General features: G+C 45.1%; 1 pseudogene; it reads left to right on the top strand.

The window, feature by feature from the left end:
• Positions 1–6,956: 6,956 nt before the first annotated feature.
• On the top strand, positions 6,957–7,729 carry LOC138667889 (EKC/KEOPS complex subunit Tp53rkb pseudogene; annotated as a pseudogene).
• Positions 7,730–15,249: the final 7,520 nt, after the last annotated feature.

Here is a 15,249-nt window from a genome sequence, read left to right as displayed (position 1 = left end):
CTCTCTACTAATCGGCCTCCCTCTTACCAAACTCTCCCCGCTCCAATCTGTCCTGAATGCTGCTGCCAGGATCATATTCCTCACCAACCGTTACACCGATGCCTCTACCTTGTGCCAGTCATTACACTGGTTACCCATCCACTCAAGAATCCAGTACAAAACTACTACCCTCATCCACAAAGCACTCCATGGCTCAGCACCACCCTACATCTCCTCTCTGGTCTCAGTCTACCACCCTACCCGTGCCCTCCGCTCCGCTGATGACCTCAAGTTAGCATCCTCAATAATCAGAACCTCCCACTCCCGTCTCCAAGACTTTACACGTGCTGCGCCGATTCTTTGGAATGCACTACCTAGGATAATACGATTAATCCCCAATCCCCACAGTTTTAAGCGTGCCCTAAAAACTCATTTGTTCAGACTGGCCTACCGCCTCAATGCATTAACCTAACGATCCCTGTGTGGCCTATAAAAAAAAAAAAAAAAAAACTTAGTTAACTGGTTCATGCAGCTTTACATGAACACCCGAGCCTTACACTATGGCTGGTCCGAATAACTATAGCAATTGTTACCATCCACCTCTTGTGTCTCCCCTTTTCCTCATAGTTTGTAAGCTTGCGAGCAGGGCCCTCACTCCTCTTGGTATCTGTTTTGAACTGTATTTCTGTTATGCTGTAATGTCTATTGTATGTACAAGTCCCCTCTATAATTTGTAAAGCGCTGCGGAATATGTTGGCGCTATATAAATAAAAATTATTATTATTATTATTATTATTGTTAGTAAACAGCCTGCTATGATTAAATCAGTTAAGTCCAACAAATGAACAGGCTTTGCAGGATTGCTTTCATCTTAGGCTAGGTTCACACTAGCGTTGCGCCGCCCTGCGTCGGCGACGCAACGCGCGACGCACGGTAAAACGCGCGCAAACGCGCGCAAAAACGCGCGCGTTTTGCGACGCGTGCGTCGTTTTTGATGAAAATCGGACGCACAGAAAATGCTACATGTAGCGTTTTCTTGCGTCCGACGCTAGCGTCGGAAACGACGCATGTGGCGAAAAACGCCACCAAAAAAACGCACGCGTCCCCTATGTTAAACATAGGGGCGCGTCGCCGCTGCGTCGCCGCTGCGTCGCCGACGCAACGCTAATGTGAACGTAGCCTTACAGACTGGGATGTGCTGCTTGGGATAATGGATGAGTATACAAATGTTAATGAAGTGGTTGGTAGAGTGACTGACTACATTAACTTCTGCACTGATATGCTGGTGCCAGCTAAAAAGATTAGGTGTTTTGCAAACAAGCCATGGATAACAAAGGAATTGAAGCATTTGCTCAACAGGAAAAAAAAGGCATTTAAATTAGGCGACAAAGAGGAAATTAAAATGATACAGTATGAATTGAAGTATAAAATAAAGGAGGCCCAGTAAGCCTTCAGAATTAAAGTTGAAAAGAAACTGTCCCACAATAATACCAGGGAGGTTTGGTCAGGAATGAAATCACTGACTGGGCTTAAGGTAAGGTCTGAACACGGTGGGGGGAGGAAAACTGGACAAGGCTAATGAGATGAATGAGTATTTCAATAGATTTAGGCTACGTTCACATTTGCGTTGAGCGCCGCTGCATCGGCGATGCAACGCACAACGCAAATAAAAACGCACCAAAACGCACGCAAAAACGCTGCGTTTTGCGACGCATGCGTCGTTTTTTGCCGAAATTTGGACGCAAGAAAAATGCAACTTGTTGCGTTTTCTTTGCCCGACGCTTGCGGCAAAAAAACCGCATGCGTCCCCCATGTTAAATATAGGGGCGCATGACGCATGCGTCGCCGCTGCGTCGCCCGACGCAAACACGACGCAAAATGGAAAATGCTAATGTGAACGTAGCCTTAGCAGTACATGTGTACTGCCAACTGGAAGTGGAGGGGAATTGGGTGCAAATTCTGCAACATCGATATTGGAGGAGGAGCAGACTAATTTTACAGTATCCGAAAATGATGTGAGGAGGCAGTTTAAGTCACTTAACATTGGTAAAGCAGCAAGACCAGATGGACTCCGCTCACGTGTCCTTAAAGTTTGTGCAGACCAGCTGTGTACGATCTTTACACTCCTATTTAATGGAAGTCTACAAACACAGAGGGTACCAGTGTTATGGAAAACTTCCTGTCTGGTGCCGGTACCCAAGACTTCTTCTCCTGCAACCCTAAATGACTATCGTCCTGTAGCCTTAACATCTCATGCTATGAAGGCCTAGGAAAGATTAGTTCTTGCTCACTTAAGACCGAGGGTTAACGCTTTTATTGATCCCCTTCAGTTTGCTTACTGACAGATTGGGGGTGAACGATGCTATTCTTTCTCTGTTACATAGTGTACATTCATTTCTGGAGATTGACGGAACCACGGTGCGAGCGATGTTCTTTGATTTCTCGAGTGCATTTAATTCCCTGCAGCCACCTTTACTACACAAAAAGATGACTGATATGAAGGTGGAGGTGGGGATGAGAAATTGGATAACTGACTATCTATCAGATCGGCCACAGTTTGTACAGATGGGAGCAGTTGTGTCAAGCAGATTACTGAGCAGTGTAGGTGACCCCCAGGGAACGGTGCTTGAACCCTTTCTATTCAAACTGTATACATCTGACTTTCAGTATAAATCTGATCTTTGCCACCTTCAAAAATTTTCGGATGACTCCGTGGTTGTGGGATGTATTAGGGGAAGGGTGGTGTCGAATTTCGTGGATTGGTGCAATGGTAACTATCTACAACTAAATGTTAAAAAAAAACAAGGAGTTGGTGGCCAACTATAGCAGGATTAAGTTGGAATGCTTACCGATCACTATTGCTGGTCAGGAGGTAGAGCAGGTGGAGAGTTATAAATATTTGGGGGTCCATTTGGATAGCAAACTGGACTGGAGATGCCACTCAAAGACTGTATTTCCTAAGGAACCTGAGGTCTTTTAATGTGTGCAGCAAAATGTTAGAAATGTTCTACCAGTCTGTGGTGGCAAGTGCCATCTTTTTTGCAATCATATGCTGGGGTAATAGTGTGCGGGCCTCTGATGCTAATAAGCTGAATAAGCTTATCAAAAAGGCAAGCTCTGCTGTCGGCTGCAATCTCGACTCTCTTGAGGAGGTAGTGGAGAGAAGAACTCTGAGAAAGTGTAGGGCAATTATGAACAATAATGCACATCCACTATATGAGCTATTCATGAGACAGAAGAGCACCTTCAGTAACCGGCTAATACTCCTGAGGTGTAAGAAGGAAAAATTTAGGAAATCGTTAGTGCCAACTGCTATGGGTATGTACAACATTAGGGTTAAATCATAAAGGTGAATGTCTACTTTATTTCTCCTACTTTTCAGTTCACCCGCTGAGTATGTCCTATTCTAATGTATAATGTTCTTCTGTCAACAAACTGTCATGTCAACTAAGTAATTCATTTTATGATTCTTATGATGTAAGTTGTGCTGCTGTGATACCATAATTTCCCACGGGATTAATAAAGTGCATCGTATCGTATCGCAAGTACAAAATGGACAGCAGAAGCACAAAATGGACAGCGCAAGTACAAAATGGACAGCACAAGTACAAAATGGACAGCACAAGTACAAAATGGACAGCACAAGTACAAAATGGACAGCACAAGTACAAAATGGACAGCACAAGTACAAAATGGACAGCACAAGTACAAAATGGACAGCACTCGGACCAATGTTATTCTATAGGGCGCTGCTGAGAAGCGATTATTTTCTGAATGTGAAAACATGGCAGCATGCACAAGTTTATTCTAAAAATGGGATGAGACTTGCCCGTTCAGGTCTATAGGGGCGAAAATCAGATGCCATACCGAGCCACAGTGCAACATCCGATATTTAGGGATATATTGCAATTCTGTACCTTAGGAAACTGTAAATGGTTAATAGACGCTGCGGTAAAAAAACGGATTGTATATGGATAAGTGAAAAAAAAAAATCGTCTCACTTTTCTTGATGACTTTTTATACCTACTCTAGGACATACATCTATTTCTCAGGCTATGTTCACACTGATTTTTTTTTAATGCGAGTTGCTTCAAGAAACAATATTTTTTAGAGACATTTTTTTTTCTGAAGAGGTTTAGAAGAGATTGCGATAGATTTTGAAGTAAAACTCTTCAAAAACTTTTTTTTAAAAAAGTCATGCACTTTTCCACCCTTCAATAATTTTTCAAATTTCGAGGAAAAAAATGTTGAGAAAAAAAAAAATGTAAAAAAAATCTCCTCATGTGAAACGCAAAGAGGAGATGACGAGTTGTGAGGTGAATTTTGGAGGATTGTGTGTCAGTGAATGTTTCTATAACCTGAGAAATCTCATATTTGCTCCAGAACTGTATCTATGACAGAAAACTGACTGGATGTCATCACTTCTCTACATATTAAGGCATACTTGGCTCATGGGTGCCACACACAGGACAAATTTAACTCAGGCATGTAAGGGGAGGATGCAGGAGTGGGGGAATTCCTGTTTTACACACTTCCCCACACCACCAGGGCTGAAGTAGGGCTACTACCATGTCTGCATGATAATACACAGGCAGCCAGCTGGGGACCAAGTGTATTCAAAACATTGGGAACAATTGCATACCATTGCATACCAATAGATAAAGAATTCCAGGATAAAGAATTCCAGGATAGCAAGTGACAAGAAGTTGACACCATGAGCCCCCCAGAGCACCGAATTCAAACACTATCCCCCCCCCCAAAACCTGGAGAGTCAGGGGATAAAGCTGTCACCTAAAGTCCTGAGATTTCAGAACTATCGCAATCTGTGACTGATCTCACCTGAGCCCCAGGACTAAGGACCTCCATAACTACAGACCACCAGGACTAAGGACTTCCAGGATCAAGGATCCAAGAATCCAGTGAGACCTGAGCATCTGCTACGTCCCATCTCGTAAGTATACTTCTTCCTTACACTGTCATAGGGAGCTTGTACCAGTGCTGTGATGTTAAAGGGCAGTTGTCCCTGCAAGTGGGAGGCTGGTGGAATAAACATGTGTGGGAGTGTTTCTGAAAGGTTCAGGATTATAGATGCTGTGACTTTTCTGATTCACTTTCTTGTTAGACTGTTGTCAGTAATTCTTGTGCAGCCACTCTGATGGGGAACAATAGATTGTGATCTGCTCCTCCACAAATAGTGGGGAGATCAGCATGGTGGCAACTGAAGTATTTCTTGTGTGTGATAGGTCCAGACCTGGGCGATCGGCTGAACAAAAACCACACAAGAACTGGTACCAGTTGAAGTATTTTTTGCTTTAGCTGGATGCTCTATGCTTAAGTTATGTTAAATTGTTGGTGGAAATGTGAACATCGCCTTTGATTACTGTACATGTGAACAGAGCCTTTCAGTAGAACGGAACCAGCAGCAATCTATTGTCAAAAAGTTGTGCTAAGTAAAATTGATTTCAACTGGATCTGGTCTTTTAAGATTGAAGTCTATGAAAAACAGATCTGTTAACTGGCCATCCATTTTTTCATTATTGATCAGTTTCAAATGGATGGCCATTTAGCTTTCAATGTTAAAAAAATGTATCCAGTTGAAATAATTTTTTTTTTTTTTTTTAGTCTGGACAACTTGTTTGTCAATGGATTGCAGTTGGATCTGTTCTAACTGACTACTGGTAATTCTGGCTGAGGCTAAATCTACCCTCCCCATGGGGAATACAGGAATGCTCAGCTGAGTTGCTGTGTAGGGAGTAAAGGCCCCGTCACACATAGCGAGATCGCTAGCGAGATCGCTGCTGAGTCACAAGTTTTGTGACGCAACAGCGATCTCAGTAGCGATCTCGCTATGTGTGACACGTACCAGCGATCAGGCCCCTGCTGTGAGATCGCTGGTCGTGTCGGAATGGCCTGGGCCATTTTTTGATCGTTGAGGTCCCGCTGACATCGCTGAATCGGCGTGTGTGACGCCGATTCAGCGATGTCTTCGCAGGTAACCAGGGTAAACATTGGGTAACTAAGCGCAGGGCCGCGCTTAGTAACCCGATGTTTACCCTGGTTACCAGCGTAAAAAAACAAACACTACATACTTACCATCAGCTGTCTGTCCCTTGCAGTCTGCTTCTGCACTGCTGGCCGTAAAGTGAAAGCAGAGCACAGCCACAGCGGTGAGTCACCGCTGTGTGACTCACCGCTGTGCTGTGCTTTCACTTTCACTTTACGGCCAGCATTCAGTGCAGAAGCAGACTGCAAGGGACAGACAGCTGAATGTAAGTATGTAGTGTTTGTTTTTTTACGCTGGTAACCAGGGTAAACATCGGGTTACTAAGCGCGGCCCTGCGCTTAGTTACCCGATGTTTACCCTGGTTACTGGGGACCTCGGATCGTTGGTCGCTGGAGAGCTGTCTGTGTGACAGCTCTCCAGCGACCAAACAGCGACGCTGCAGCGATCCGGATCGTTGTCGGTATCGCTGCAGCGTCGCTATGTGTGACGGGGCCTTTAGGAAGATAGCTGTCAGTAGAGCCAATGGTTTTCAATATTTTTGTATGGCCAGCCTTTATACTGTGACAGTCGACCAATGATTGTCTGTTTACTTATAGGAGTCCCATGAGATTAATAGTTTACATACTTCTATTTTTCACTATTTTATTCTTTCCATGTTTTATGGCTTATGCACATAATATTGCCTTTTAAGACCCATATCTATCAAATATTTATGGTGTATCCTTTAGATATGTGATATGTCTGATTGAAGGAATTCTAGACAATGCTAAGTAGGATGACCCTCATGTGTAAATGAAGCCCCTCACCACTCTCTGGCCATTTTCAGGAAGTAACTAGACTCCTGTAGTGCAGTGATGCCTTTCCGTCCCGGTAGATTGTTCATGACTGCCATTTGTATGTAGAACATACATTTTTCATGCTGTGTATATCTCTACCATTGTTTGACCCAATGCTTCTCACCACAGGACCAATTATGGCCAACATAAAGGAATGTATCCTGACTGGGTTAGCCTTTACCATGAATGCTGTGGAGAACAGCGTGGACAGCATAAGCAGGGAGCGGACTCGGCGGTACCTGGGGGGGCTGCAGCTCATGAAGCAGGGGGCTGAGGCTCGGGTGTACCGGGGAAGTTTCCTGGGGAAAGCGGCTGTAGTGAAGGAGCGTTTCCCCAAGACTTACAGGCATCCTACGCTGGACCAGAAGCTGACACACCGGCGGACCGCCCAGGAGGTGCGCTCAATCTTCAGGTGCAGGAAGGCAGGTATTGCCACTCCTGTGGTTTATTTTGTTGATTATGTCTCTAACTGCATCTACCTGGAGGATATAGAAGGATCAGTCACTGTTCGGGACTTCATAATGACAGCGCAAGAACATGGCAGCAGCCTGTACAGCCTTGCAGAAAGGATTGGTCAGATATTGGCCTGGATGCATGATGAGGATGTCGTCCATGGGGACCTGACCACCTCGAACATGCTCCTACGGCCTCCACATCCGGACTTAAACCTGGTGCTGATCGATTTCGGCCTGAGCTTCATCTCTGCTCTCCCAGAAGATAAAGGTGTCGACCTTTATGTCTTGGAAAAGTCTTTCCTCAGCACTCACCCCCAGACAGAGGACATGTTCAGAGCTCTGCTCCAAAGCTACACAGTCGCCTCCAAGAAATCCAGCCCCGTCATTAAAAAACTGGACGAAGTCAGACTGAGGGGCAGGAAGCGGTCCATGGTTGGGTAGACCGTCGTATATAGGACATCCTTTGGGTTGCATTTGATATTCTGTTTACGATGGTGATGAAAATACTATTAAATCTTGATACTTTTTTATGCCAGTGTGATATAGGACAGATGCAATGTTCCTCCAGCCAAAAAGGAAACTCCAACACCGCCATCCATAATCCCGCCCCTGATTTTCTTTCTTAATGGTTTATACTCCAAAGTACTGTTTCTGCCATCAACCATTATTGGCCATTAGGTCATTAAGCAATCATTGACCTGTCATCTGGTCACTCAGTTGTCCCGCCGTCTCTCTCAGCTGTCCCTAGAAGTCAGTGACAGTAAGGGTGTCTATTCGTCACTCATCTCTTCCTGGCAGATAGTCACAGTAGGAGGTCACCCCCTCATTCTTTCAGCTCTTTCTGGTAGTCAGTCATCCATCTTAGGCCTCCATCACATGTCCTAATATTTACGGTACTGGAAAAAAAACAGTATCGGAGATGCCCTGTGTTTCATACGTGTGCCGCATCAGTATCACACGTATCTACACTGGATACAAGCCAGCACACATTGCTCTGTTCTCAGGCGCCAGGTGCTGAAGACAGCTCACATTGTCCTCTACTCTCCCTACAATTAGGCTAGGTTCACATTGCGTAAATGGGTTAACGCTAACGGACTGCGTTGCACGGCGAAAATGTCGCAATTAACGCTGTGCAACTGGTCCGGCTATATTCACCTGTCCCGTTCCACCGATGCACGCCACTCCGTCCTCCACATCCTCTGCCTTTGACGTTCAGTTCAGAGGGTGCGATGACACGCTTAATGCGCACCGCCCTCTGACTGAACAGTCACAGCCAGAGGACCCGGAAGACGGAGCGGCACGCAGCAGTGGATCAGGGCCAGGTGACTATAGCAAGTGCCGGGGGCCTGAGCTAGCGGCGACTCAGGCACCTGACCCCCACAGCGCGCCGGTGTCCCCGCCTGCTCAGGCCCCCCAGCACTTGGCACCCAGCGACGATAGGGGATTATGTTATTTTTTTTATTGCAGCAGCATACAGGGCATATAATACTATGGAGCATCTTATGGGGGCCATCAACCTTTATGGAGCAGCATATCAGGCATATACTATGGAGCATCTTATGGGGGCCATCAACCTTTATGGAGCAGCATATGGGGCATATGGATGGGAGCAGCAAATTACAGATCGGTGGCGCAGGATGGGAGCAGCACATGACAGAATAGGGCAGCACATGACAGAACGGGGTGCAGGATGCAAGCAGCACATGACAGAGTGGGGGCACAGGATGGGAGCAGCACATGACATGATGGGGCGCAGGATAGGAGCAGCATAAGACAGAACTGGGGCGAGCAGGATGGCAGCAGCACATGACAGGATGTGAGCAGCACATGACAGGATGGGGGCACAGGATAGGAGCAGCACATGGCAGGATAAGGGCACAGGATGGGAGCAGCACATGGCAGGATGGGGGCGCAGGATTGGAGCACATGACAGGATGAGGGCTCAGGAAGAGAGTAGCACATGACAGGATGAGGGCGCATGATGGTAGCAGCACATGACAGGATTGGGGTGGAGTATGGGAGCACCACATGACAGGATTGGGGTACAGGATGGGACCACCACATGACATTTGGGTACAGGATGGGAGCACGTGACAGGATGAGTGCTCAGGAAGACAGTAGCACATCACAAGATGGAGGTACACAAAACAGGATGGGGGCTGCACATGACAGGACGGGGGCGCAAGATGGTAGCAGCGCATGACAAGATTAGGGCCAGGATGAAAGCAACACATACCAGGATGGAGACCATATACCAATATAAATGCTCACCACCCAGGCGTAGAACGGGTTCAATAACTAGTTATGTGTAACCGCTTTAAGCTGTGGAGAGTCGGGAAGTTCCCGTGTACATTAGATTACCTATTGGCAGGTTTAGCAATTTAATCTATTAGTTATGAGAACTGTTACTGAGATATTAAATGTCTATAGCCAATTTTTTACTTTGAACTATAAACAAGTGGGGGGGCTGTAATAAGTGCAGTGGGATTGGTTCAAAGGGGATAAAACGGGGCGGGTGCTTAGGCTGAGGAGGGGGTGGGTTTTGGGGCAGTGCACGTTGCATCAGCAAGGAGAGAAGACCCACCCTCCTTTTTTGGGGTTAGGGCTTGGGTGATTAGTTTGGGTTGGGGCATCTGGGATTAACCGGGTTATTTACTTCTAGGGAGTTCATGTTCATATTGTCATCACAGTGGCTGGTTTGGCAGGGGGTGGGGTTCTTGGAGTTGAGGTTTTATGGGGTTGATCTGGCTTTGGTTTACGGGCTCTGGACAGAGAGTTTACCTCGGGAGCTTTGGAGTTTGTTTGCCCGGAAACGGGTTACATGGTGCCCTCGAGCTGGTGGTTACGGCTGAGGGTAAAGAAGGTTTTTGTTAAAAGTTTGTGGGGGGATGGGGGCTTTTGCCCATGGTGTGCCAGATTTTTTAGTTCCAAGAACCCTCCCCTCAAGTTTTTTTTTTACACAATTGTATAATTGGTGTTATTTATGTTTGATTTGTCAATAAAATGGCCGCTGTGGCCAATTTATCCAAAGAAAAGAATGGTCATGTCTTAATTCGTTCGGTACTAAGCATTGTTTATGGGGAATTTGGTATTGAGTGGGGTGGATGATGTCATTAGAATGAAGGACCAATCTTAGGCTACGTTCACATTAGCGTTGCGCCGCTGTTGCGTCGGCGACGCAGCGGCGACGCAGCGGCGACGCAACGGCGACGCGCCCTATGTTTAACATAGGGGACGCGTGCGTTTTTTTGTGGCGTTTTTTAGCCACGTGCGTCGTTTCCGACGCTAGCGTCGGACGCAAGAAAACGCTACATGTAGCGTTTTCTTGGCGTCCGATTTTCGGCAAAAACGACGCACGCGTCGCAAAACGCGCGCGTTTTTGCGCGCGTTTTTGCGCGCGTCGCGCGTTGCGTCGCCGACGCAGGGCGGCGCAACACTAATGTGAACGTAGCCTTAGTGATATGCAGTCAAACGTGGTGCTTATTTTGCATGCTAGACATGGGGAGATCACTGTTTGACTTGTCACATGTGCTATCACTTAATATAATTATCTCCTGGTAAAAGACAAATGTTAAGTGTGTTGGTGAATCAGGGAGACTGTGTGTACATTGCACAGACTGCTGAGATTGTGCACAGCAATATACATAAAGGAATTAAGCTGGCTCCATATCCATTATGTTAAAGTCTGCTAAGGTGGGATGGTGCCTCCTGACTCTCCTACATTGGAAGATATGAGAAGAATCAGCTCTTGAGTTGAGCATTCATGTGTATGATGGAATCATTAGAGACAGCTATCAGAAGGCATTTTAACACAATTCTATGAGTTTCTGAGGAAGACAAATATAGCCTTTTGATAAAAAAAAATTCAGTTTCTTGAAAAGCAAGAGTTGAAGGGCTTTCATGTAATTAAAGGCAACCTGTCACTTGATTATAGCTGCGCAAACTATGCACAACGTGAATCACTGCCTAAGTTTAAAGATCCAGCTGACAGAGATGGAATGAGTATGATGCAACGTCTCACCGCCACACTACAGGAGATTGAGCAGTGTGGAGGGGTAATCCCATCACGTCTCACCTGACCGAATCTTTAAACTATGCTTCTTCTAAAACACTGAAAAGATTCAGAGAAAAAAAAAAAACCTGGTTGCAATTGTGCAGCTGTTTTCAACTGTGGAGTTGATTGGATGTAAGCAATGAACTTAGCAGAACAGCATAGCTCTGTTCAACGTGTTCTGTCTATACCCAACTACTGTGGCAGAGATCATATTCACTTTTAATAGGAGGTTGAGGGAAGGTTCTGAAGTACCATGCTGAATGATGGTGAAGTCAGAGGACTAAGTAAGGGAAGACAGAAAATGTGTAGGAAGACGATCCATGTATTAAGTGAAATGTTCATGAAGTTATGCACCCACTATCTTTTGTACATAATTCCGACCAAGTTATTGTTCGGTAAAAGACCTTTCCATTTTAAGTAGTGGTCTATCTCATTGAAGTTTGTAGGACCTGGTCCTGGCCAGCTAAAGTCACCGGCAACCATGCTGCCTGCAAGGGTGTGACATCCCGAAGCTAAGGTCCACACACCCAGCCAGGACCCCATCTTCATGTATTATGCCAGGGCAGGAAAGACTTCTCACAAACTAAATAACCAACAAGGGAAGAACACCGGTTTACAGAAAAGAAACCCTGTAAAAATGTATATAACCTTTATTAAATATCGATTAAGAACAAATAGGTAGAAATACCCTAAAGTAGAATAGCCTATATGGTTTGGGCTATAGAAAATTATAAGGGAATATCTTCCCCTGGTATGACTAGGATGATATCTACCCAGGCACTAATAACCTCTATTAGAAAAGATAGAGATGTAAGCCCACCTTAAGATATCATGTAGTAGTACCTTGAACCAGTGACAAGAGAGTGCTGCCGCTTACTCATTCAATAGATGTGTAGAAATGGGTGATATTTCCCTAGACACTACAAAAAACACCTATATATCTGCCTACCTAGATGCGGAGGTTGGCACCCTAAGAAACACGAGAATGGCACCCTCGCTTGTACGGTGGCTGTCCCTAATCTTCTGCTTATACCCTATAAGATGATAGTTGGAAATAGAAGGCCAGACGGCCTGTCACAATCGTGTAATGGTATATTGTGTCGTATAACATGAATGGGACCAACCAGAAATGTGATGTAAGAGAGGAGACAGAATATGTCATTCATCCCCCATGTACACAATATCAGGTGTATAAACACGTACAGAATAGGCGTCTAGGGACTCAGCAACATCTTGATAGCACCATATCATTGGCCCCATATAAGTATTGGGAATTTACTGGTACTACTATAGAGCAACATGCTCAAAAAATGATAGATGCAATTCAGATGTCATAACATGCCAGCATACCACCCAGCTAGCAGAAAAAAGCCAGTAAGTGCATAATGTGCCCCTATGATATAGGTACCTTGATAATACAATTTATACTCTGCAAAAACTCTTACTGTTTCACTTATTCATTCTCGTCTGGACTATTGTAACTCTCTACTAATCGGCCTCCCTCTTACCAAACTCTCCCCGCTCCAATCTGTCCTGAATGCTGCTGCCAGGATCATATTCCTCACCAACCGTTACACCGATGCCTCTACCTTGTGCCAGTCATTACACTGGTTACCCATCCACTCAAGAATCCAGTACAAAACTACTACCCTCATCCACAAAGCACTCCATGGCTCAGCACCACCCTACATCTCCTCTCTGGTCTCAGTCTACCACCCTACCCGTGCCCTCCGCTCCGCTGATGACCTCAGGTTAGCATCCTCAATAATCAGAGCCTCCCACTCCCGTCTCCAAGACTTTACACGCCGATTCTTTGGAATGCACTACCTAGGATAATACGATTAATCCCCAATCCCCACAGTTTTAAGCGTGCCCTAAAAACTCATTTGTTCAGACTGGCCTACCGCCTCAATGCATTAACCTAACGATCCCTGTGTGGCCTATAAAACAAAAAAAAAAACAAAAAAAAAAAAACTTAACTGGTTCATGCAGCTTTACATGAACACCCGAGCCTTACACTATGGCTGGTCCGAATAACTATAGCAATTGTTACCATCCACCTCTTGTGTCTCCCCTTTTCCTCATAGTTTGTAAGCTTACGAGCAGGGCCCTCACTCCTCTTGGTATCTGTTTTGAACTGTATTTCTGTTATGCTGTAATGTCTATTGTATGTACAAGTCCCCTCTATAATTTGTAAAGCGCTGCGGAATATGTTGGCGCTATATAAATAAAAATTATTATTATTATTATTATTATTATACTCATCTGTTAGTCTGTGGTGTATAGACAGTTGAGGGTCCCGATGAAGAGACTCCTCACATGAAACAAATAGACTCTCGACGTGTTTCCCCTACACACGGGTTCATCAGGAGAGATTCAATAATCACATGACAGTAGAGAGTTGTCCAAAAAAAAGGCTGCAGACTACACATAGAAACATCCTCCTTAATGTGGTATGCCAGCTGCTTCCTGTTTGGCGGGTATACCCAGATTCGCCACTCCTCCAAACGGTCTATGAGAGAGCCCTGCATTGGGGTGAGCAGCGCCATTACCTTGAAGACAAGTCGCACCAATCTACAGTGCACATGCTCCCCCTCCTGGGAGATGCTAGATGTACAGGTCACATGAACCGATAAGATCACTACACACTGCATACAGCGCATGCGTCGGTCTTACATCAGCTATATTATGGCAAACAGCCAAACACTACCGCGCATGCGCTGCCAACAGGGAAACTGCGTAATTAAGCACAGTGTTAACCCATGTGTATAGCAGCCAACCAGTGTGTAGGGCCCACGCTTTGTGTCCGGATCATCCCCCCAAGGCAACATATCCTGCAAAAGTATAGACATTGCCCTATATGCACCAACATACAAACGCAATCTATTACACACACTGCCACCCGGACTACATTTAAACACAATGTTACAAGAAGGAGCATATATTTGCATTCTAAAGCTGCAATGTTACAAACAGGAGCACATATTTACACAGATAGCCATACATTTTTTTTTAAATCAGAATAGTGCCCCCATAATACCAGGTATCTAAGACAAGGAAAGAAAATAATGCCAAAGATTAACAAAAGATATATAGAAAGATATGCGATATAATGACTGGATAAAACCTAACAGTCCTGATTCTGGCTAGTGATAATGGACATTTGAATCATAAAGCAACAATAATTTTGTTGCTCATTTAAGCCATCCGGCACAAGAGTTCGTAGTTTGAATATCTATTGACATTCTTTTTTAAGAAGAAGTTTATTTAAATTCCCACCCCATGGGTTCCGTCGCATTACCTCAAGGACACAGAATGACAGCACCTTGGGATCATTTTGATGAACAAACCTAACATGTTTTGCTAGAGGTGTATCCCTTTTGTGCTTGATGTCACCAAGATGTTTGCCAATGCGCCTGCGTAGGTCCCTTTTTGTTTTCCCGACATAATTGAGTGGACACAAGCAGGAAGCCATGTATACTACCCCTTCTGTCTTACAGTTTGCAAAGTCTCAAATAAAATAGACCCTTTCTGATGTGGTACCCCAAAAGGATTTCTCCCTTCTAACCCACGGGCAGAACTTACAGTCTCCACATCTAAAAGTACCACACGGTTTGCGGTCTAACCACGTGCCAGGTGGTTTCCCTTTTTCGTAGAAACTGTGGACCAATCGGTCTCTGATGGATCTAACCTTCCGGTAAGTAATTTTAGGGGTTGGTGGGATGAAATCTCTTAACTCGGGATCAGCTCTTAGTATCCCAGTGTTTCCTGAGGATTCTTTGTACAACATTGGATTTGTTGTCAAACATGCCAATAATTCTTGGAACATCAGGCCTATCAGCTCTGGGTGATGGATGCATCAAATCATGGCGGCCACACCCTGCCACACTCAGCAACATCTTGATAACACCATATCATTGG

The sequence above is a fragment of the Ranitomeya imitator genome, chromosome 2, assembly GCF_032444005.1.
Source record: "Ranitomeya imitator isolate aRanImi1 chromosome 2, aRanImi1.pri, whole genome shotgun sequence".
Taxonomy (NCBI): Eukaryota; Metazoa; Chordata; class Amphibia; order Anura; family Dendrobatidae; genus Ranitomeya; species Ranitomeya imitator.
This window is presented reverse-complemented; position numbering and strand designations above follow the sequence as displayed.